The sequence below is a fragment of the Onychostoma macrolepis genome, chromosome 19, assembly GCF_012432095.1.
Source record: "Onychostoma macrolepis isolate SWU-2019 chromosome 19, ASM1243209v1, whole genome shotgun sequence".
In the NCBI taxonomy this organism is placed as follows: Eukaryota; Metazoa; Chordata; class Actinopteri; order Cypriniformes; family Cyprinidae; genus Onychostoma; species Onychostoma macrolepis.
The window spans coordinates 26,345,376-26,369,622 of NC_081173.1; positions in this window are offsets into that span (position 1 = coordinate 26,345,376).

Below are 24,247 nucleotides of genomic sequence, written 5' to 3' on the forward strand. Positions count from 1 at the left end.
AATTTGATTTCATTGATCTGCAACCCAGTAACAAGGGAAGGTATAAGTTTTGTCTTTTCCCTTGCAACAAAACCACAAACACTAAATGTTAGCAAACCAAACCATTCCTCTCTGGGAAGGACAGCACATATGAAATCTGATTAGAGAACTCATTTTTACTGAACATGTGATTAAAGCAGGGCCGTAACCACCATAGACATTGAGGGGGACAAGTCCCCCCCAATAATTAGAAATTGCCAAATGCCCCCAATATTTAAAATTCCCTACAAACAATGAAACTGTGAATTTAGTCCTACTTCAAAAACACGTTGTTGCGGAGAAATATAATGTAGCAATTCAGTATGCAAACTATTTTATTACAATAAAAGTCGCGGGGTAGTTTTGAGAAGTTTCTGTGTGCGAGTAATAATGTGTGTGCGTCAATTAAAGCATATATATATATATATATATATATATATATTAGGTGTCAACGTTAACGCGTTAATATATTTTTTTAACGCAAATTAATCATTTGATAAGGTTTGTCCCCAAATTCTTACCGTCATCTCAGAGCGTAAGGTCATCTATCATTGTGTGATGAGGGGCACTTAAGAATGGAGAGGCGGTTATAACATCACAAACAACATGAGTTTCAGCAGAGCAGCAGAAATAAACTTGACAACAGCCACTATAGATTATATAAGATAATAAACACACGATTACGATAGGATATTTGTATGTGATTTTCTTGATTTGAATGTGTACATCTGAAATGCTAATTTGTGCAGCTATATATAAAAGGCTATAAATAGCATATTTTAACAACAGTAAACGACCAGATTCCACATGTGATCACAAAAGGAAGTTATTACGAACACTCGATGGTGGTTTGAAGTGAGTTCTGAGTAAAAGTGTACTATTAATCTCATAAATTGTCTTATGAAGCATGATGCTAATATTAGCTCTAATGCACCTGCAGAACAGGTCCAATTCTTCTTCATAATGCATTTTGTCATAATACTTAACGTAAGGTCGCAAGAAAATGCTTTGTTGTATTTATTTAGAAATACTTTTGATAATAGTTGGGATAGTATACTGGGATTGAAGCGATGTGGCTTGGTAAACGTTTTATTGCCAGTATAAAGGCTGATAATGGCTGAATAAAAACAAAAGAATAATGATAAAAGAATAATAAGGATTATGTCTCATACCTGGCGGAAGTGTGAAAGGTTCTGTTTCCTTAAACTAGTTTGTCATGCATTTCTTTATTTCAACACATTTACAGGTAAATCCTAGTATTTTAAATTTGTGATTAATCATGATTAATCACAGTCCATGACTGTGATTAACGCAATTAAATTTTTTAATCGATTGACAGCACTAATATATATATATATATACAGGTGCATCTGAATAAATTAGAATGTCGTGGAAAAGTTAATTTATTTCAGGAATTCAACTCAAATTGCGAAACTCATGTATTAAATAAATTCAATGCACACAGACTGAAATAGTTTAAGTCTTTGGTTCTTTTAATTGTGATGATTTGGCTCACATTTAACAAAAACCCACCAAATCTCAACAAATTAGAATACTTCGTAAAACCAATAAAGAAAACATTTTTAGTGAATTGTTGGCCTTCTGGAAAGTATGTTCATTTACTGTATATGTACTCAATACTTGGTAGGGGCTCATTTTGCTTTAATTACTGACTCAATTTGGCGTGGCATGGAGGTGATCAGTTTGTGGCACTGCCGAGGTGGTATGGAAGCCCAGGTTTCTTTGACAGTGGCCTTCAGCTCATCTGCATTTTTGGGTCTCTTGTTTCTCATTTTCCTCTTGACAATACCCCATAGATTCTCTATAGGGTTCAGGTCTGGTGAGTTTGCAGGCCAGTCAAGCACACCAACACCATGGTCATTTAACCCTTTAACGCGTACGATCACACCGGTGTGATCAGTCTTGGCTGGTCCCTGGAGCGTACGATCACACCGGTGTGATTGGAACTTTCAGTGAGTCACGTCATCAACTGCTGAAATTCAAATCTGCTTTCTGGCGCGGAGCCAGATCAGACGCGCGAGCGCTTGTAATATTATCACTTATTCAGTGTTTTCAACCATATAATGCTTATTTTAGATTTCAGACATTTAAATACACATAAGTACTAGCAAAGCCATACATTTATAGTTTGTAAAATATGCGCTGATGTCTATGGAAGCAGCAATAATGATCCTTACAAATATAATCTGACGACATGTTTTTATTGATATCATATACAGATTGTGTAGATACTTTAAAGTTTACGCTGCTCTTCTCCCAGTTTACTGGAGACTTACTTTAACGTGTTTCGGGAGGAGAGGATGAATTTACGTGTTGTAAATCCCACAGCTGGATTCAGCGCGAGCAAACATGGCGGCGCCCATCACCCGGTATAGATCAACTAACACGATCATTATAAACGTGTTTAAACAACCAAACACATTTACTTGCATATATTTCAGAATCGGAATATCAGATATTTAATAATATAGCGAGTATGTTTGTGAATATTAATAATAAAAAAAGGAAAAAGGAAATAAAAGCAATCCATGTGTCATACAGCGCTATTACGGCTGCGGTGTGTCACATGACAAGCATGACGCGTCGCCATGGAAACAATAAGGCTATAAGTTCTAAAATAACGGTCGCCTAAAAAAACTCACGCCGGGGGCTCAGATAGAATATTTTAAACTCACGTGTGAAAGGGTTAACCAACTTTTGGTGCTTTTGGCAGTGTGGGCAGGTGCCAAATCCTGCTGGAAAATGAAATCAGCATCTTTAAAAAGCTGGTCAGCAGAAGGAAGCATGAAGTGTTCCAAAATTTCTTGGTAAACGGGTGCAGTGACTTTGGTTTTCAAAAAACACAATGGACCAACACCAGAATATGACATTGCACCCCAAATCATCACAGACTGTGGAAACTTAACACTGGACTTGAAGCAACTTGGGCTATGAGCTTCTCCACCCTTCCTCCAGACTCTAGGACCTTGGTTTCCAAATGAAATACAAAACTTGCTCTCATCTGAAAAGAGGACTTTGGATCACTGGGCAACAGTCCAGTTCTTCTTCTTCTTAGCCCAGGTAAGACGCCTCTGACGTTGTCTGTGGTTCAGGAGTGGCTTAACAAGAGGAATACGACAGCTGTAGCCAAATTCCTTGACACGTCTGTGTGTGGTGGCTCTTGATGCCGTGACCCCAGCCTCAGTCCATTCCTTGTGAAGTTCACCCAAATTCTTGAATCGATTTTACTTGACAATCCTCATAAGGCTGCGGTTTTCTCGGTTGGTTGTGCATCTTTTTCTTCCACACTTTTTCCTTCCACTCAACTTTCTGTTAACATGCTTGGATACAGCACTCTGTGAACAGCCAGCTTCTTTGGCAATGAATGTTTGTGGCTTACCCTCCTTGTGAAGGGTGTCAATGATTGTCTTCTGGACAACTGTCAGATCAGCAGTCTTCCCCATGATTGTGTAGCCTAGTGAACCAAACTGAGAGAGCATTTTGAAGGCTCAGGAAACCTTTGCAGGTGTTTTGAGTTGATTAGCTGATTGGCATGTCACCATATTCTAATTTGTTGAGACTACATTCTAATTGATTGAGATGCACCTGTATATATATATATATATATATATACATATATATATATATATATATATATATATATATATATATATATATAATTGGTCCCCCTAATGTTCAAGACATGGTTACGGCCTTAGATTAAAGTTGTGTGTAATGTTAAAATCAGGCAGAAATTCACAAGTCTTTACAGACTTACTAATTGAAGAAACTAAGAAAACTAAGAAAATACTAATTGCTAAGCAAACAGTACAGCACCAAAACTGGTAAGCTAATGCACTGAACACAGATCTGACTAGTGTAAACAGTATCATTTAAAAGTTCAATTTCCCAGCAGATCTGGGTGTCATAATGCCTGCAACACAGCAGACTGTGTAAACTCAGCTGTAACAGCAGTTTAAGGTGCAACATGCTTAGGCTGTCTTTGTAAATTAAAACAAATTTGCTCCTGATGGTATGCAATCACAACCATCTGCAACAACTGTATGGCTGTGGCCACTACAGGAAAATTAAGATCCACCAGCCTTCAAGCAAATTGTGAAAAGGCTCAAGATTAAGCTGTTTTTTCTCTCTGTCTGTTTCCCTTTCAGATTGACTGCTGCCATCTCTGAGGGACAAATTTCAAGGAGATGGGGGTGTAGATACGTCAAGGGGTCATTCACATCTTATTGCAATACACAAGTAGTTACATGACCTCCCGGTGTAGTGCCGGAACTAAATTACACAACACAGATTATGGTAGGCTAGACATCACCCATCTCCTATACACAAACATATACATACGCAAACATACAGAACACACTTTCATTATTGCAACTGCACAATATACATACCTGGTATTGAACATAAGGACATCCAGGTCTAAATTACTCACATCATTCAAACCTATCAAGCATTATTGACTTCATACATATAGTCAAAGGAAATTATTTTCTTATAATTTCATTTAAATTATGGCAAACATTTTTGCAATTTTAAAATCTTGTGCAAATGTTATGATCTTATGAACGTACTGTATGTAAACACTGTAATGAGCAAAGGACTTGCATGGCTACAGTCACACATCAATTGATTTAAATTCTATTTACAAATTCTAAGATGAGATCTATTCAGCAATTCAGCTGGTCTCTTAGGACAAAATATTTATTATGTCCAATCATTAGCATTGTTGTGAACTAGGGGGCCCACTAGTTTGCAGCATATGTCTAATGGCAATGCAAATTTATCTAAATAAATAAGATCTGATATGAACATTCAAACCTACATTATTAAGTGTGACTCAGTCTGCACATCAAATGCACAGAGAATGATTGCAAAAGTTGAACTACAGATTTTAAATCGCTCTTTCTGTTAATCTTATTCTCTGATTGACCTAGTTGAAACCTTAGGTCTGCATTAATGCTTTGCAATTAAAACACTTAATATAGGCAATTGTATGATGGCAATTATGAAATTGTATATTTCTATGCTTAATTATGTTACATATTTTAATTATGCATACCACTGGTAAATATACCGGTTATATTGATTTTGCTACTTCCCTTTTATTCACCCAGACTGAGAACCTAAATCCAAATTACAATATTTAGTGGTAGTGTAGGGAGTGAAATTATTTCCTTATGAAATTAATTCCTCATGAAGCCAAAACTCAGGAACTTACACACTACAGATGCCATGCAATAAAACAATAAAACTTATCTGGAGAAGGGCTCTTCAGAGAGAGCAAACAACACCACTCCCCTTGTTCATTTACGACCCTCTTCCTCTTCCTCCCCCTCCCCTGCCCTCTCTGCCTCTGACTCTTTTCCCCCAAAAGGCTTCACTCAAAGTTAATTAAGAATAGGTACCACATATCATATACATTGTGAACCTGTTGTTTTTCCCCTTCATGTTTGGTATCATTTTAAAGGTTTCTGTGTGATTGGTAAACTGGTCTCAATTTCACAGTAGTCACTTATATTATGAGAAAGATTGAAAACTTTTATAGAATTGTGTTCTGCTGAGGAGGGGGTGTGTCCCCCTTTAGGGGTCTGCGGGAATGTTTTTCCATCTTCATCCAGGTGCGACCCTGGAGCACTAGAACCAAAAACACCAAAAGGTATTTTATGTTTTTACAACTAATCTGAAGATTTGTTTGTTTGGGTATATAAGTGAAGTGACAAAAACCCCATGCAGAAAACCCCATGCAGTGTGTGAGGGTCTCTGGAGCTTTGCTCCAGAACTCTCACTGCTGTGTGTCTCTCTGCTGTCAGGTATGATTCAAAAATGTAATTGTGTTAAACACATTGTGCCCATAGAGCACACTGTATAGTTGTTTGTGCTACTACATGTGCACATAGGCTAATTAAGTTTAGTGCTTTAAGTAATTGAGTGCTTTGCTATGCATTTTAGACCGTGTGTCTTGTGTTAAATTAGGATAACTGTTACATGTGTGACTATGTTAAATTCGTTTGTCTCCTGCGTAGGTCACTTGGCTATTTCCCATATAGCCACAGTCTCTATGTACAGGAGCGGGGTTACAATGTGATTCACAATTGCATTATCCTTTCTAAATTGGCTTCTAATTGTTTCATTATGTAATTGGCATGATACAACTTTACCTGACTAATAACTGTCCTGAAATCATTATGACTAGTAGACTGTGAGGAGGCTTTTGTTACCGCAAATCTATGGCCAGGATAGGTCAAACTGAAGGCTCATGAATGAACGGAGCAGTAGGCACGTCATCGGAGACCTCAGATTTCTGTCTATCACTGGTGCTAGTGTGGCAGGATTAGTGAAGCGCTTCCTGTTTAAATTTGATTGGCTGGTTGCTCATTGATTGTCCTATCATCGGACAGTGAGCGGATCTATAAATTCGTGGGTGGGGTAGTATGGGGTCATGAGTCACGCCCCCTTGCTTTCTGCGTCATATTTAGTCGCCATCCAGGTATGTTGGATAACGTTGGCTGTGTTGTTAGTGGTACACTGAAGCTCTTATTGGTGTACTCTCTTATAGAATGGCATGTTGAAGGAAAACCCGTGACTGGTATCTGGATGAGGTTTTCCTGCTGCAGGTAAGGGAGTCGGTCGCGATGTGTCCTTTATTTAACAATGCGTTCGCGTTTTAGTGGTGTTTTTTTTTTTTTTTGCCGTAGTCGGCAGGATGTCACGGTAGTTAGGCAGAGACATGGTTATCTAGATTTTCTTTATTGGTGTTCCTTTTTGTGTCTTCAGTTGTGACTGTTTTCTTTAGTTTTTTAGTGTGTTTTGTGTTTCTAGGTTTGGGGCAAAGCAGCAGCGTCTGTCTGGATTGTGGAGAACGGTTTTCCCCTATTCCTTTGGGTCTCCTGTCTGTGGTTTCCCCTTTTTGGGGTGGTAAGTGGCAATTTAAATATGGAGGAGGAACTCCGAGAACTCAAAGAACTTATAGCCCAGTTGAAGGCAGACAATGAGAGGCTGCGCCAAGAGCGTTCCCTTGCATTGCCTGGTCCCAGTGCGGCATCTTCTAATGTGTCCGATGCAGAACCTGTTACACCTCATCCAGTCGGTGTGGGTGCTAGCCAGTCTGAAAGATTTGTATTTGTACCCAGGGACCGTAAATGTCCCAAGTTTAATGGCTAGTCAGGTATTGGCATCAACGAATGGATTGAGAAGGCACAGGCCTGTATTTGGGCTCGTCATTTGTCGATTTGGGACCAGGCGTTCTTTTTATTTGACCACTTGGAGGGGGAGGCACGGGAGGAGATCAGGTATCGTTCTGATATTGAACGAGGGGATCCAGATAAGATTTTTCTTGCATTGCGTGAGGTTTTTGGCTGCTCTCAGTCCCACGTAGCATTACAGGAAGCCTTTTTCTCCAGGAGGCAGTTGGAAGGGGAGGGTTTGTTAGAGTTCTCCCTTACTTTGATGGGTCTTATGGAGAAAGTTAAACCGCGGTTTCCTGGGGCTGTCTCAAATGCTACTGTATTATTGCGTGACCAGTTTTTTCGAACATGTGGCTGATAATACACTACGGCATGAGCTTAAACAATTAGTCCGCCGTCAACCAAATGCCACGCTGTTAGAAGTGCGCAGTGAAGCAATTAGGTGGGAGCAGGAGGGTATGCCTGGGGGTGTGCGGGGTCGTAGCCAGTCAGTCCCGTTATCGTATGGGATTCAGTATGGTGTTCAGGGGGGACAGCGCTCGGATACAGGTGGGTCCTTGCTTTCGGAGCTGAGTGAATTAAGGGAGATGTTAAATGTACAACAAAATCAGTTGAACGAGCTTACTCAAAGTTTTGCTCAGTTTCAGGGTGTACGTTCACGGAGTCATTCTCCATGTTATGGGCCAGTGATCTGTAGGCGGTGCCACCAACCGGGCCATTTTGCCAGGGAATGTAATGCTCCACCGCCAGGTACTTCGTCTTCTGTTTCTACTGCGTCATTGCCGGCAGAGGGGCAGCGTCGATCAAGCCAGCCGTCGGGAAACTAGTTGAGCCACAGCTCGGATGGGGGAATTAAGGGCTCGGATGTGTTGGTAAGTGGTAGCTCAATGACTCGTTGAATGTCTGGCTGCCCGCAGTTGGTGGCCAGTATTGGTGGAGTTTCCGTTGCTTGTTTAATTGATACCGGTTCTATAGTATCCACCATAACAGAGAGCTGCTTTTTGGAAAATTTTAAACCATGGGATCAAGAGCGTTTAAAATTGTGCCAGTGGCTCCAATTACGTGCCGCTAATGGGCTTGCAATTCCATATATTGGCTATATGGAGTTGAATGTGGAATTGTGTGGCAAAATATTGCCGGAATGTGGGATATTGGTGGTCAGGGACCCTCCTGGGGGCATGTGTGCTCAGGTCCCTGGGGTACTGGGGATAAACGTGCTGAGCCGGTGCTACCGGGAACTCTTTGGCCAACATGGCCAGGCCTTATTTGACTCTCCACCAGTAGTAGAGGTTCCTGGTTTTGTGATGCAAGCATTACAGCATTGTCACGAAATTAAATCCCAGCCAGTTTTTGGACAGGTAGGTAGGGCAAGAGTGCGAGGGCGTTATCAGTGCCGTGTTCTGGGTGGTACCATGAAGATAATCACTGTTCTGAACAGTATTCAGGGGGTACGGTGTTGTTTGAGCCACTTGAGTCTGGACTTCTGGCTGGCCTTTTGGCCTCTCCTGCCCTAGTGCCAGTGATCCGAGGCACAGTCTACATCCCACTTGTGAACATAGGAGTGTTAGATGCGGTACTTTACCCAAATACCTTGTTAGGCAGCTTGCATGGCGTGTATGTTGTGAGCTTACCTCCAGGGGTGACTGAGGTAAAGGCGGTGGTTGCTACAGTGGGCTCCCAAGGCTGTGTGGTGGAACCCTCGTTGCGAGAGCGGATTGAATCTGTTGACTTATCTGCTTTGGAGATGGAGGAGCAGGATAAGGTTAGGACCCTGTTACGAGTTATCAGTCCGTGTTTTCGGCTCATGATAGTGATTTAGGGTGTACTAACCTGATCTCGCATGACATTCCCTTTACAGACAATATCCCAGTCCGGCAGCGATATAGGAGCTTGCCCCCTACGGAATATGATGTGGTGAAGACGCACATCAACCAGCTGCTGGAAGGCCAGATAATTCGAGAGAGCTGTAGTCCGTACGCGTCTCCTATCGTTCTAGTGAAAAAGAAAGACGGTGGCCTACGTATGTGCGTAGACTACCGTCAGCTGAATTCGAAGACCAGGAAAGACGCGTTCCCGCTGGCTCGCATAGAGGAGACGTTAGATGCACTGACAGGGGCCCGCTGGTTTTCCACTTTGGATTTGGCCAGCGGGTACAACCAAGTTCCAGTCACTGAGGGGGATAGGCCCAAAACTGCTTTTTGTACTCCATTCGGGTTATTCGAATGGAATAGGATACCTTTTGGTCTTTGTAATGCTCCCAGCACTTTCCAGCGTTGATGGAAAGCTTGTTTGGTGATCAGAGGCATCAGTCGTTGCTTTTGTATTTGGACGACATTGTGGTATTTTCCTCCTCAGTGACTCAGCATCTGGAATGGTTGGAGGTGGTCTTGGGTCGATTGAAGCGGGAAGGTCTCAAAGCAAAGCTGGAAAATTGTGCGTTCTTCAAACAACAGGTATAACAAGTATTTGGGTCATGTGGTGTCCTCCCAGGGGGTTGCCACAGACCCAAGTAAAGTAGAGGTAGTGGCGAATTGGGGCCATCCGGGTAATGTGACAGAGCTCCGTTCGTTTTTAGGGTTTGCAGTTACTATCGCCGCTTTGTGGAGGGGTTTGCCAAGTTGGCAGCCCCTCTACATAAGATGGTTGCTGAGTTTGTTGGGGGCAGGCATAAAAAACCAGCAGGACTGAGCTTTGCCAGTGCGTGGACAGAGCATTGTCAAAAGAACTTTGATACTTCAAAGGAGAAGCTCACAGCATCGCCTATTCTCGCATATGCTGATTTTTCATTGCCCTTCATCCTGAGGTGGATGCTAGTCACCGGGGCCTGGGGGCAGTTCTCTCCCAGGAACAAGAAGGAAAGGTTCGACCTATCGCTTTCGCCAGTCGTAGTTTGTGGCCCACTGCGCACAATCCTGTAAATTATAGCTCAATGAAATTAGAATTTTTGGCGCTCAAGTGGGCAATGACGGAAAAATACAGAGAGTATTTGTTGGGGCATAAATGTATTGTTTTTACCAACAATAATCCCCTGAGTCATTTGTCTTCAGCCAAGCTGGGTGCCACTGAACAGCGCTGGGCAGCCCAGCTCGCTGTTTCTGACTTTGTAATTCGGTATAGACCAGGTAAGAGTAACAGTAACGCTGATGCTTTTTCGAGACAGCCTCCGGCGGACAGCGATGGGGTGGGACAGCTTTTACCAGCCATTGTGGTTCCTGCATCCGTACAACAGGCGGCAGGAATGGAGCCAGCATATCAGGTTACTCAGGCTGCACTTAAGGTCTTCCCAAGCCATTCTGCAGCTGATTTGAGGGTGCTACAAGAGTCTGACCCAGATATTGGTAGGGTCTTTTGTTTTTGGCGATGTAAGAGCATCCCCAGCTTAGAGGAACGTCGATCATTATCTAAGAAGAGCTTGACATTGCTCCGTCAGTGGGACCACATAGTAGAACGTGAGGGGGTCCTGTACCGTCAAATCTTCCGCCCTGATGGGAGAGAGGAGGTTTTCAAGTACTTCTGCCCTCTGTGTTAAGAGAAGAGATTTTGACTTGGCTGCATCAGGAGCACGGACACCAGGGCATTGTACGTATGGATTTGGTTCGTTGGCATTGCTATTGGCCTGGTATGTCCAGGAGGTGGCTCATTGGTGTAGGGAGTGTGAACGTTGCCGGTCCGCTAAGGATGTACAGCCGATTACCTCCAGCTTTATGGGGCATTTGCTGGCCTCTAGGCCAAATGAGATCTTGGCCATTGATTTTACTGTGTTGGAGCCGTCCAGTTCGGGGTTGGAGAACGTGCTAGTGATGACAGATGTCTTCACAAAGTACACCCTGGCGGTTCCTACATGGGGGTTCCTACAAGTTTGGGGTCTCTGGTCATATACATTCGGACCAGGGCCGCAACTTTGAATCTTCACTTATACAGCAGCTTTGTAATCTGTATAAGGTGGAGAAGTCCCGAACCACACTTTACCATCCTGCAGGAAATGGCCAATGCGAGCGGTTCAACAGGACCTTGCACAACCTTTTGCGCACTCTGCCTCCTTCAAGAAAACTGGATTGGGCTTCATGTCTGCCGCAGGTACTGTTTAGCTACAATACCACTCCCCATCATTCAACTGGCGAGTCACCATATTATTTGATGTTTGGTCAAGAACCCCGGTTACCAGTTGATTTTCTGTTAGGTAGGGTGGAGGAGACGGTTGCAGGAAATGTACACGAGTGGGTTATAGAGCATCAAACTTGATTACAGGTGGCTTTTGAAGGGGCACAGGAGCATCTGAGGGTCGCTGCAGAACGGCGTAAGGTGCAACATGACTCACAGGTGCGAGATACACCACTGGGGGAGAGTCAGCTGTTTTTCCTCCGCAATGTCGGCGTGAGAGGTCGGTCAAAGATCCGGGACCTGTGGAGCCCAGTGGTGTATCAGGTGGTGAGGGCCCCTAAAGAAGGAGGTTCAGTTTATTCCATTGCCCCGGGAGATGAATTGGATAAGGTGAGGCAGGTGCATCGTTCGTTGTTGAAGGTTCGAACACAGAAGGACTTTCCTGTCCAGGTATCTACTCGTAGCCCAGTAGTCGAATCGGTGCCACCTTTGGGTGAGCAGGTTTCGAGGGTCAGAGCAGGGAGATTTGTGGGTTTTGGCTTCAGAGACACCTCTGGCCAATGACGTCGCGGTATCAGTTGACCCAGGGTGTTTGGGGTCCTTAACTTGCAGTGGGCTGGGGGTCCCAGCTAATTTAGGTCAGCCACTCGAGGACGCTTTAGTCCAGTTGCCAGAAAGTTTGCCTGATGGTGATGTAGTACCGCGATGGTCTAGGCGAGCTACAGCTGGTCAACATTCCAATATGCACCATCTCCCACGGTCTGCAGGGGCGGTGGGTAATGATGGGGTATTACTGGAGGGACATCTATGACAATTTCGGTATGGTTTAGGCCCTGGACTTGAGTGGTGAGTGTGTTGTTCATCGTCGGGGCAATGATGCAGAAGCAGGGGTAGATTGTGGCAGGATTAGTGAAGCGCTTCCTGTTTAAATTTGATTGGCTGCTTGCTCATTGATTGTCCTATCATCGGACAGTGAGCGGATCTATAAATTCGTGGGTGGGGTAGTATGGGGTCATGAGTCATGCCCCCTTGCTTTCTAACGTTGACTGTGTTGTTAGTGGTACACTGAAGCTCTTATTGGTGTACTCCCTTATAGAATGGCATGTTGAAGGAAAACCCTTGACTGGTATCTGGCTGAGGTTGTCCCGCTGCAGGTAAGGGAGTTGGTCGCGATGTGTCCTTTATTTAACAATGAGTTCGCGTTTTAGTGGTGTTTTTTTTTTTTGTTGTATTCATTTATAGTTAGAGTTTGAGCAAGACAGTTTCAGTGCGACAGGTACAGGTGTTCACATAACATTACGGACGCGTTCTGTCCCTCCGTCAAACCCACTGTCTCCCAGATAGACTGAATGAGCTTTCAGCTTCCCAGTATATTGGTTGTCTGCCTGACTGATTGGATTATAGTTGATATTCAGATTTTTATTATTATTTGGTATTCACTGAGGGTCTGTCTGATCTGTCTAAATTGTAAATTGATTGCAGACAGCAATTAGTGGCGTCGCTACGTGTGATTTAGCTTTCCTGTTGTTGGTGCTACATGGAAACTATCATCTGGAGACGCTGTTGCTTTGTTTTGGTTAAATTCGTTTGTATTTCATTTTTGTTGTGGTTGTTGAAGCCTCAGAGTGTGTGCATGTGTGTGTTTCTTAATTTATAAACTTTTTCCCTTTTTTTACTTTTTCATGATTTGTATGTAACTGATTTGACGCCTTTATTGTTTGCTTGTTGTGAGCGTTTAATCTGACTTTGGTCTCGTTTTGCTCCATTACCTTTTGTTGTTGTACTTTTACTTCAGTTTATTTTGTAAGTGTTCTTCATTGTTGTATTGCCATGTTGATGTTGTGAGTTTGCTGACGTTTGTGCTCTTTGGCTGAGTTTTGTGTTGTAACAACATATTATTATTATTATTATTATCTTTTGTTTTGTATTAGCTATTCTGGTTGATTTAAGTCTTTGTAGCTGTCTATCTGTGGGTCAGCAGTGTGGATGGACAACTCTTCTTATTGTAAGCCATCTGTGATTAAAGTGACTGTGTTTGTTCAAGAGTATAACCTGATTTCTGCTTGTTACAGGGGCTGAGTGCCTAAGGCAGGGGTGGAGTCCTGGTGTTTCTTTCACGAGTGCTGGCTGGAGTGGTAGTGTGTGTGTGTGTGTGTGTGTGTGTGCGGTGTGTGTGTGTGTGCGGTGTGTGTGTCATAGGTATAAGTGGAGGGTGTTTTGCTGTGTTTTTACACTTTTTGTCATAAGCAAGCAGTTGGCTGCAGACAATTATTAGTCTACCTACATCCTCTGACTAACATCGGACTGGCGAGTTTGTGTCCGTCAATATGGCATCACCAGTTAATTCTGTTCCGCCGCCTTTTGTTTCTGCGTTTGACATCAGTAAGTATGTTAAACTTGTGCATCCTTTCCACGAAGCTGAAGTGGACGCTTATTTTGTAGCCTTTGAGCGAATAGCTGGTAAGTTTAATTGGCCTAAAGATATGTGGGCATTGTTACTTCAGTGTAGTCTTGTGGGTAAGGCGCAAGAATACAGTTCAGCTTTAAGCTTGGAGGACTCGCTTGATTATGATGTGGTAAAATTGACGGTGCTTTGCGCATACAAATTAGTTCCCGAGGCGTATCGGCAGAGGTTTCGTTCTCATACGTATGTCGAATTTGGGAGAGAGAAAAGAGCTTTGTTTAAGAAGTGGTGTTTGTCTAGTAAAACTGACACTTTTGAACAACTTTGTGAATTAGTTTTGCTAGAAGATTTTAAAAGGAGTGTTCCTGAAAAAGTTGTGCAGCATCTAAACGAGCAGAAGGTAACTACACTTGCAGAGGCCGCAGTATTAGCTGACGAATTTGTGCTGGCGAAGTTTTTTTCACAAGAGTTGCCTATTGTTAGTTCTTCCATTGAAAAGTTTGTAGGGGAGGAGTCTCCTTCTCAAAATTTTTTGCGTTCATGGAAAAGCAGGTGGCGGGTTTGTTTTTATTGTTTAAACCCTGGACATTTAATTTCGGATTGTAAAGAATGGAATAAAAAGAATTTATCAATTAAAACCAAAAGTGTTGTGCTTACACAGACTCTTCCAGCATCGCGAGAGGCAGAAGGCTTTGGGTACGAACCATTCACTTTAAATGGGCAGGTGTCCGTCTCTAATTCCCAGTTAATGTCTATTTCGATATTAAGGGATACAGGATCTTGTCAGTCATTCATACTTGAGAGTGCATTGCCTTTCTCTGAAAAGACACCGTACCGGTACTGATGTGTTAGTACGGGGTATAGAAATGGGCTGAGTACAGGTGCCTTTGCATGAAGTGAAATTAAAATCGGATCTTATCTCTGGCACTGTTAAGTTAGGTGTTCGCAAACAGTTGCCTGTTGCTGGAGTAGATATTATTCTAGGAAATGACCTTGCAGGTGGCAAAGTTTTTTCTAGTCCAGTAGTGATGCATAAACCTGTGATTGAGGAACAGCCAGGTTTAGGGGGTTTATTTCCCTTCTGTTTTTCCAGCATGTGCTGTGACACAGGCTCAAAGTCAAAGGTTTCAAGAAGTTGTTAATCTTTCTGAGTCATTTTTAAATGCTGAATCTAAGGTTGAAGAGTCCAAGTCATGTGAGACATGTAAAGTGACAGAGACGGCATTAATTCTGGAAGCTCCTTTAGTGTTGGCAAGGAGAAGTTGGTGGCTGAGCAAAAATCAGATGTTTCCTTAGCAGAATGTGTTGAGGCAGTGGTCTCCGTGAAAGATACAGCAGATGCTAAAGTAGGTTATTTTTGGGAGAATGACGTGTTAATGTGAAAATGGAAACCGCGTTATGATGAACAAGGTTTGTACAAGACGTTTCAAATTGTGTTGCCTGCTAGCTATCATATCCCAGTGTTAAAGTTGGCACAAGAGAATCTTATGTCAGGTCATTTAGGAGTGACAAAAACTTTTCGCCTCATTTCTAAATACTTCTTTTGGCTCTTCGTTTATCTGTTGCCAATTTTTTTTCGCTCTTGCATTGTGTGTCTGCGCATCGGAAAGCCTAATCAGAAGGTGCCTGCTGCCCCTTTTTATCCCATACTGGTAATAGAAGAGCCGTTCGAGCAACTCATAGTTGATTGTGTGGGTCCGCTGCCCAAGTCTAAATCGGGGCACCAGTATGTGTTAACAATTATGTGTGCAGCCACTAGATTCCCAGAAGCCATTCCTTTGCGTTCGTTGAAAGCACAGACAGTGGTAAGGGATTTGGTTAAGTTTTTTACCACATTTGGTCTACCGCGAGTAATACAGAGCGATCAAGGAACTAATTTTACTTCTAAGACTTTTGTGCAAGTTTTGAAGGAATTAGGAATTGAGCATCGAGTTTCTAGTCCTTACCATCCGGAATCACAGGGAGCCCTGGAAAGATTCCATCAAACCCTTAAAACTATGATTCGTGCATACTGCTTGCAGACAGGAAAGGACTGGGTGGAGGGGTTGCCTTTAATGTTGTTTGTGGCCAGAGAAGCAGTTCAGGAGTCCCTGGGATTTAGTCCCACGGAATTGGTGTTCGGGCACACCGTTAGGGGTCCATTAAAACTGCTGTATGAACATTTGTTGACGAAAAATCTATCCTCTGTATCTCTCTTGGATTATGTGAGTTCTTTCAGAGAGAGACTTCATAAAGTGTGTGAAGTAGCTAAGGCTCATCTATCTGTCGCTCAGGGGGAAATGAAGCAGCAGTTTGATAAAAAAGAGTGTGAAAAGGAATTTGCAGGTTGGTGATTCTGTTCTTGTGCTTTTGCCTGTACCTGGTGCTCCTTTACAAGCAAAGTTTTCAGGGCCATATGTCATTGAGCAAAAGCTCAGTGAGACTGATTACATTATTCAAACCCCTGATCGTCGACGTAAGACTAGAGTTTGTCATGTGAACATGCTGAAGACTTACGTGGAGAGAGAGTTGAAAATTGTAAAATTGTTCCATCTATAGACGCTCCATTAGTCTTTCCTGTAGTCACTGCAACTACCTCTTGTGCTGAAAAAAAATGATGGTGAAGCTCAAATGTCCACCCCTCATTTTAATAATTCTAGCATTTTGGGTGCTTTACGCAGTTATCTTGTACATCTATCTGAAAAACAGTATGAGGATGTGTATAATTTGATCCAGTCTTTTCCCTCTCTGTTTTCTGATGTACCTAGCAGAACGTCTGTATTATGTCATGATATTGAGGTGGGAAGTGTATCCCCTGTGAAGCAGCAGCCTTATAGGGTGAATCCGAAAAAGCATGAGATTATGAAGGCCGAGATAGAATATCTGTTAAAACATGGATTAGCTGTACATGGAGTCCATGGAGCTCTCCATGTTTGCTAGTTCCCAAATCAGACTCCACATATCGTTTTTGTACGGACTATCAGAATGTTAATGGTCTTTCCAAACCTGACTCCTTCCCTCTGTCTCGTATCGAGGATCGTATTGATCGGGTGGGTGCGGCAAAATATGTGACAAAGATTGATCTGTTAAAAGGGTACTGGCAGGTTCCTCTCACGCCACGAGCTTCAGAAATCTCCACCTTTGTCACGCCTGATAACTTTCTTCAATATACTGTACTTGCATTTGGGATGCGAAACGCACCCGCAACGTTTCAAAGACTTATGCAGAAGGTTCTATCTGACGTACCGAAGTGTGATGCATATATAGATGATGTGGTACTGTATTCAGACAGTTGGACTGAGCATTTGACCAACCTTGAGTTATTATTTACCCGAATGTCCGACGCTTCACTGACTGTAAACTTCGCAAAATGTGAATTTGCGAAAGCGGAGGTAACCTATTTGGGAAAGAAAGTGGGTCATGGAAGTGTAAGACCTATAGAAGCAAAGGTTTCTGCGATAATGGATTATTCGGCTCCTTCTAACAAACGAGAGTTGAGACATTTTCTTGGAATGTGTGGGTATTACAGAAATTTCTGTCAAAATTTCTCTAGTGTTGTAACCCCACTGACTGATTTACTCAGTGATAAAAGGAAATTTATATGGTCTACTGAGTGTGAGCATGCTTTTTTGTCCGCTAAAGATCTTCTGTGTCATGCCCCCATTCTCAAAGCTCCAGACTTTAATTGCCCTTTCAAATTGCATGTGGGTGCGAGTTCAGTTGGAGCAGGAGCTGTATTGCTACAAGCAAGGATATTATAGTTTTGAATTTTTAAATTAGTTTTTATTTTTATATCGTTTTCAAATTTCCTATAATTTCAGTTTAGTTTTAGTTAGTTTCATTAATGGTTTTGTTAGTTTTAGTTTAGTTTTTATTTTGTGAACACATTTCTATTTAGTTTTTATATATTTTAGTTTCAGTTTTAGTTTTAGTAATTATAGTTTAACAGAGTTAATGGAACACTTTTCCAGTGTAGACCGAACCAAAACATTTAATTTTAGCAAAGTTGAATGTTTGCAGTTTACAGTTAACTCGTACAAACCTCTTAATAATGAAAATAAAATAATTATTTTTAATTCAACAAATAAGTTTCATATTTTAGTTTTATGTATACAATTTATTAATTCATATTCATGTTCATATTCCATATTAAAGATGTAATCTTGTTTAATATGCCAATAGTTTACAAACAACAAGCTAATCAAGGTTTTCAGAGTTATTAGATCAGGCGAGATGGTCCTCACTGCAGAACACAAGATCCAGGGGGTGGAGTTGGATCTAGATCCAACTCCTCCCACCTTACATAGACCTAAACCTACCCGTCTCCACCCCCTGATCCATAAACCCACCCATCCCCACCCCTAAACCTACCAACGAACGAACGAACGAACCCCCCTCACTGCCAAAGGTCCAGAATTTAAGTCGTTTTTTTTTTTTTTTTTTTTAAATAAATGTATGGAAGCAAAATGTTTCTTGTTCAGAATGCACCAAAATGCTTCATTTGGTTAAACTCATAAACATAGTCTCATGGGGGACAATGCCCCAGACACCCCTACAACAAATTACTTCGTAAACATGTCACCTTTTTCAGCACTTTTGAGTTTGCAGGTCTGTAGTATTATTTACTATGATTTACCATGTTTCTAGCGTGATTTACCATGATTTACCACATTGCTAGCAATTGTGTGAAGTGTCAGTACAAATGAAGTGATAAACCCTGTGAGAGTGTTATGTCTGTAGCGTTAATGATCCTGGATGAAGCTGTGAACATATTCTCCAAATTGCACCCAAGATTGGAACTGACCAGTGTACTAAATCCATAAGTGTCAAGACAAATACAGCAACAAGCAAAGAGGCATTGACAGAGAGTCAAGAAATGATGATGAGAAGAATTATTATTAATATTTCAGTAAAGTTCATTAAATCTATTCTGTTGTTAGTGTGGTCTTTAAACTTATGAACTGTGTATGAACTGACAAAGGTGTTACATGAGGAAGCAATTTGACAACAATGCAGTAAATATTTTAGGTGCATCAAAAAGCGTGCTCGTTAAGATACCAGCAGACAAGCTAATCCAGCACAAATTAGTGCATAAAAGGTCACCAAAATGAAGTATTTGAACCTCATAATTAAATACAAAAGGAGGAGGAAAAACTGCAAAAAGGTCCACTTTTTGAAAAAAAGAACCCCCCCTTTCAATAGGCTGGCTACGGACCTGGATATGGTGATTTAAATGGTGTTTGCACTTTACTTTGACAAGCCGCTCCAGCGCGCACGCGCTTCAGATGAGCAACGCAATCAATCCCAGTTCTTCTAAAGCCCCTTTTACACAAAAACACAGCGCGGCTATCGCTTTCTTTCATTTCGGATGCGTTTTATACAGTCAAGGCGGTGCTCGTGTCATGGACTAGAGGCAGACGTTACCATAGTAATCGCAAAGCGTGACAAAATGACTATTCGCTAAAGTCAGCTCATCCAAAACTTTTAATTCTGTGTCTGTTAACTCACATGTTCTCATGTTGTTCTCTCACGTCAAGCACGCTTTTAAACGTTCGTGCGCTGAAAAGTGTGCATTATTATTATTTCCCATTTCATATTTTATAGTTATTTCCTATTTCATAGCCCGCGTCTTGTTTTTTAAATGCAAAAACGCATTCTCTGTGAAATAGCCGCTTAGGACGCATCTCACGTGCATGAAGCGCCATCTATTTCCCCAAACCACCACAGGTCCGATTTTGAGAGCTTATTAAATAACGAAAACGATTATTTATTTTTGCTAATTATTATTTTATTTTCGTTAGTTTTTCAGTTGCTGTTGTTAGTTTCGTTTAGTTTTAGTTTTTCATTTATTTAGAAATTTAAATTTTATTTCAGTTTACGAAAATGTTTTTTGACCAATAGTTTTAGTCTTAGTTTCAGTTTTCGTTTACGAAAATAACCTTGGCTACAAGAGGACAATATGGCTATTGATCATCCCGTGTGTTATTTTTCCAAAACCTATCGGTAAGCCCCTCCCCTCGAACGCAGACTAGCCAATGGCAGTCGAGTATCAGCTGCACGGGGAGCGGAACTCGGACATCTTTAGGTTTCAGCGCCATAGAGAAACATTGGAAGATCCGAAGCTCGCCTCGGTTTTATGGGGTTTATGCTTCAAAGTGGAAAAACGATGTGCCTGAGGTACTTGTAACACTAATTCCAGGTATCCTGAGAGGATGGACGATATAATTTATTTTATTACATTTCCTGAATCCAAACAAAACAGAGCAAAATAAGTATTCACTCCAATACAAATGAAGACAAAAACGTTCATTTTCTGGTTGTCATACACTCATTAAGTTACAATTTTCATCTGCTCAAGCAGAACATTAATGTTATCTTGTGCTTTAGCAAGGTATCTCTGGCTAAAACTAGCTAACGTTAAAGTTAGTGAATCCATGCTAATGTACGTACAAACCTAAATAGTGGACTGTTCTCGCGTCTTGTACAGTGTAGGTCAAAAACACATAAACGGAGGTCTACACTTCAGTGCCTCTCCATATTAAACTGATTAAATGTACATTAATTTAATCGTTCCCTGCGATACATGAACAGTGTTGATCCGCGACCGTGATGACCGACCGTAATATGAGACTTCTCCCGTTTACATTGATTGTGATCTGTAAACCCTCGCTTCGAGTTACCCACCGTATTTATTTTTAAATATTTTATAAATCCCTCCATGAAATATTTAATTCCCATTTGGTGGCCTTTTGTGTCCAAAATTGTGCAAAAACATCGTGGGACAAGGTTTTCACACTGCAGCTGTCATTGAAAGACAGTGAGCAACTCCGTTTGTTTGTCCGAGGGAGCAACAGGAACTAAGGGGGGCGGGGCTTACCGATAGGTCAAATTGAAAGAAGCTCTGGCGTTGGTGCTAGCTCTCCAGCACTTTGAAGTTTATGTGGGAGGTAGTAGTGTGCCCGTTATTGTATGTGCACACTGTCCATGCTAAATTCTATGTGATATTAGTAATTTTTATTACTATTTAGGGCAGATCCTGATCTCACAGAATTCCGTGTAATGTTCACGGACTTAATTAACCTCCGAATCTGTGGAGGCATCACAGAATCGCCGAAAATTCCGTGATGGGCTCACAGAAGGCATCAGACGTGGTCCATGCACGGATTCACTGGTTCAACACCAGCGCTGCATCGGACCACGTAAAAAGAGTGACTCCGATGCAGTTATACTTTCACTGGAGTACCTGACCCCACCCCTACCCTAAACCTACCCATTTCTGAACAATAATGATGACGATAAATTATCGCGTCGGCATATTTAAAGTGTTGAACCAGTGAATCCGTGCGTGGATTTAAATTTATTTATTTTTTTTATTTAAATAACAGCAAGCAACAATTTGATTAACGGATTATTCATCCAATTATTCAAATTCTCCATTCTATGAAACTGGGGCTAGCTTTTGGTACCTTTGGCAGTGTGGGCAGGTGCCAAGTCCTGCTGGAAAATGAAATCAGCATCTCCTTAAAGCTTGTCAACAGAAGGAAGCATGAAGTGCTCTAAAATTTCCTGGTAGATGGCTGCGTTGACTGTGGACATCAGAAAACACAGTGGACCAACACCAGCAGATGACATGGCAGCCCAAATCTTCACTGACTGTGGAAACTTCACACTGGACTTCAAGAAACATGGATTCTGTGCCTCTCCACTCTACCTTCAGACTCTGGGACCTTGATTTCCAATTGAAATGTAAAATTTACTTTCATCTGAAAAGAGGACTTTGGACCACTGAGCAACAGTCCAGTTCTTTTTCTACACAGCCCAGTTAAGATGCTTCTGACGTTGTCTCTGGTTCAGAAGTGGCTTGGTAGCCCTTTTCCTGAAGACGTCTGAGCGTGGTGACTCTTGATGCACTGACTCCAGCTTCAGTTCTCTCCTTGTGAAGCTCTCCCAAGTGTTTGAATCGGCTTTGCTTGACTGTATTCTCAAGCTTGCGGTCATCCCTGTTGCTTGTGCACCTTTTCCTACCCAAATTCTTCCTTCCAGTCAACTTTGCATTTAATATGCTTTGATACAGCACTCTGTAAACAGCCACAATTTCAGTTATGACCTTCTGTGACTTACCCTCTTTGTGGAGGGTGTCAATGTTCCTCTTCTGGATCATTGCCAAGTCAGCAGTCTTCCCCATTATTGTGGTTTCAAAGAACAAGAGATACCCAGAATTTATACTGAAGGGATGGTCATTTATTCAAACTCAAATGTAAATATTCTAATATTTTGAGATACTGATTTTTGACTTTCATGAGCTGTAAGCTCTAATCATCCAAATTAAAAGAAATAAACATTTGAAATATATCAGTCTGTGTGTAATGAATGAATATAATATACAAGTTTCACTTTTTGAATGGAATTAGTGAAATAAATCAACTTTTTGATGATATTCTAATTATATGACCAGCACCTGTATCTGACCATCGAACGTCGCGATTGACCAATCAGAATCAGATGTTAAACGCTGTGTAGGCCTACTGCGGCTACGGATTGGTTTGATCCGATTCAAAGTCGAGTGGAGCCAGATTAAACTTGATCTTATCCATGTGTTTTTATCCCAGCAATGATAGAACAAACTTGTATTGTTAAATTAACGCTAGACCAAACAAGTCAGGGGTAGTTGTGGCCTAATGGTTAGAGAGTGAACAGCACTCTCTCCACCTTCGATACCATGACTAAGGTGCCCTTGAGCAAGGCACCGAACCCCTAATTGCTGCTCCGGGTGTGTGTTCACTGTGTGTGAGTGTGCATTTGTTCACTACTCACTGCTGTGTGTGTGCACTTGGATGGGTTAAATGCAGAGCACCAATTTTGGGTTCAATGACCATAGTGTTACTGTGCTTGATTGGCCAGCAAACTCGCCTGACCTGAACCCCATAGAGAATCTATGGAGTATTGTGAAGAGGAAGATGAGAGACACCAGACCCAACAATGCAGATGAGCTGAAGGCCACTATCAGAGCAACCTGGGCTCTCATAACACCTGAGCAGTGCCACAGACTGATCGACTCCATGCCACGCCGCATTGCTGCAGTAATTCAAGCAAAAGGATCCCCAACTAAGTATTGAGTGCTGTACATGCTCATACTTTTAATTTTCATACTTTTCAGTTGGCCAAGATTTCTAAAAATCCTTTCTTTGTATTGGTCTTAAGTAATATTCTAATATTTTGAGATACTGATTTTTGACTTTCATGAGCTGTAAGCTCTAATCATCAAAATGAAAAGAAATAAACATTTGAAATATATCAGTCTGTGTGTAATGAATGAATATAATATACAAGTTTCATTTTTTGAATGGAATTAGTGAAATAAATAAACTTCTTGATGATATTCTAATTATATGACCAGCACCTGTATATCTGATTAACTTTGCCAGTATCAGCACTGCAAAACCGACTGCTCATTCTGTACTTTACTCAATTTGGCTTACACATTAGCAAATATACATAAACGCCTACTTAATGTGCAGTTAGCTACTTTTTTGTAATAATTTTTTGTGGCAAAAGTGTCCCAACTTAACTGAATTCGCCATAAGTAGCTCACAATTTAAGATAGTTTGTAAGTTCTATAGCTCACAATTTAAGATAGTTTTGTAAGTTCTATTAAAAGCTAATTATTGTCTATTAAACAAGCTGTAACCAACTAAAACTTTTGACTCAAGAATATGAGATAAAGACATGCATGTGCCTGCTCATTTAAACAACATATTAGCCTATATTGTAAAAACCAGTCTGTTGAGCTCATCTACTTAAATGAGTGACAACCACATTCCACAAGTGAATACATGTCACACATCTTGAATTCAGAAGTGACACCTGTATTTTGTACAAATGCAAGAATGTTGATTAGAGGGTTCATCTGGCCTAGGGGGATACTGACAGTGTTGGGTGTAACGCGTTACTGTAAATAAATTACTTATCCACTGAAAAAGTAAAGTAAGGGATTACTGTTAATTTTTAGGTAATTTAATTACAGTCACTTATAAAGTACTTGCATTACATACAGAGGCGCAGGAAGTGGAAGCTGCAGCACCCCCTGTTTTTTTTCTGTGGGCAACTGTTTAATTGTTGGGAATATAATAATATATTCCTGATTATGTAATCCTTATGAAACTAAAGCGAGGTACAGTCTTTCCCGTATCTGAGCTCATTATATGCAGTCACCTGCGTGCAAACACCCTCATCTAGATACAAAAAAAAAAATAGATTTAAAAAAAACAAATCAAGATTCGTCTAATTTTCATCGTTTTTGAAAGAAGTCCTGCTATGAGGAATTTATACCTCTAAAGACCAGCGCGATCTGACACGGCTTTATTCAGCAGAGAAGATCATTTATGTAATTTATTCTTACCTACATAACGTGTTATTTTTACATAAACCTGTACGGATTTGTTGTGTTAAAGCTAAAAGCTTAAACTATTCTATGTTTGACTCAAATTGAAAGAATAAAGAGTTTAATTTCTTTTAAGGTTTATAGGGATTTTAAGATGTA